The following is a 1,737-nucleotide window of genomic DNA, read 5'->3' on the forward strand; positions in this document are numbered from 1 at the left end:
TTTTGAGGTCGTTGAAGGCCCCACTGGAACTGTGTCTGCACTTCTATCACTGTTGTATACTTAAAAGTAAGTGAATTTTTTGTTTTTTGCATGATTTCAAATGATTGAATTGTTGTTTTTATTAGTTTTTTGTTTTTACATGGTTTCAAATGATTAAATTGTGATTGTTTAATAGTTTGATTTCAAAAAATAGTGATAAGATGCATACTTATGGTTATTTATTTATTTTTGAACTTTTCTTTACATATATATGTAATATGATTCTATTTAGGTCAATCGATGTCAACCATGGGAAAGAACAAGCGAGGAATGATGGAACAACGAGAGACTCAAAAGGAAAGACAAAGGCAATGTATGAAGAAATTGCGTGACATAAGAATAATGGGAGAAGAAGGTATGTCAACCTCAACATCTCAATTCGATTTACCAAACGAATATAATGCACCTAATGTAATTGAAGAAGAAACATTTGATAATTTACCATTTGAACCTAATGCAATTGAAGAAGAAACATTTGATAATTTACCATTTGAACCTAATGCAATTGAAGAAGATACCGCATTGAATAATCAATTAAATGATGAGCATATTACACCTTCTCTACTTGATGAATTGAATGTACATAATGCACCGATGTTAACACCTCCTAGAATCATTCGTAGGAAACCAAAGTATCTAATTGACATTGATGAGAATATATTGAAGTCAATGCCCAATAAAATGAATGAACGGACTTGTAGGAGAATGGTTAAAAGAATATGGTAAAACAATTTTAAAAACTTAAATCAAACCGCAAGATGTCAATTAATTGTTCAAATGATTAAAAATTTGAATTTTAGAGAGACAATGAAAATTTTAGGCCTAAGATCATCTGAAAGTAACAATGAAAGAACTATTGTCAGAAATCTATTTGATGCATATCAATCTATTGGTTCAAAATCACGTAGTAAAGATTCTAATGCTACTTGACATGTCATTACATCAACCATAATGAGCAAGAAAATAAAAAAAGATCGTTTGATAAGCAAAATAAGTAAGTCATAGAACGTTAGTAGAACAACATTAAGTAAAGCATTAAAGAGGCGAGAACAAATAGAGGAACCTAACAATAATTCTCCTTGGGCATTCTCGGGTAGACTGCCACGTAAAGACAAGGTTGTTGTAGATGCACTAAAAACATTAATTGAAAATTTTTGGCATGACAACACAAGAGTATCACCCAACCAAAGAGATGTTGTTAGAAGGCGAATTGGGTCTAAAAATTGTGAGCCACATGTGAAACACTATTTGGATATGACTCAAGCTAAATTTTATGAAAGATTCCTTCAAAAGTTTCCTCAAATAAAAATTTCTCAAAGATTTTCTGAAATGGAAAAACCTTTTTATATTAAGATTAATCATGTATGCACCACGTGTTGTTGTAGGATGCATATTGAATTTTCCATGCATTATGATATTTTTCGTCATATTTGTTCTACTTTGCACACTAACGATGTTTTGCAGGAATGTAATATACAAGCACCTCCTAAGTCGGCAAGAGAATTTATTTCAAGTGTGTTATGTAATAGACATGATGGCTGCATTTATTATAAGATGCCTTGTTTGGAAGGTTCTTGTGCTATATGTGGTGGTTTGCAACGTTTACCAAGATGCACACATTTGGAGAGCACACATGAAATTGGTACGAAACTAGTTTCTTTTGGAAAATACAAGATAGTCACATATGGAGTTAAAGAT

This window comes from Cryptomeria japonica, chromosome 1, assembly GCF_030272615.1.
Source record: "Cryptomeria japonica chromosome 1, Sugi_1.0, whole genome shotgun sequence".
Lineage (NCBI taxonomy): Eukaryota > Viridiplantae > Streptophyta > Pinopsida > Cupressales > Cupressaceae > Cryptomeria > Cryptomeria japonica.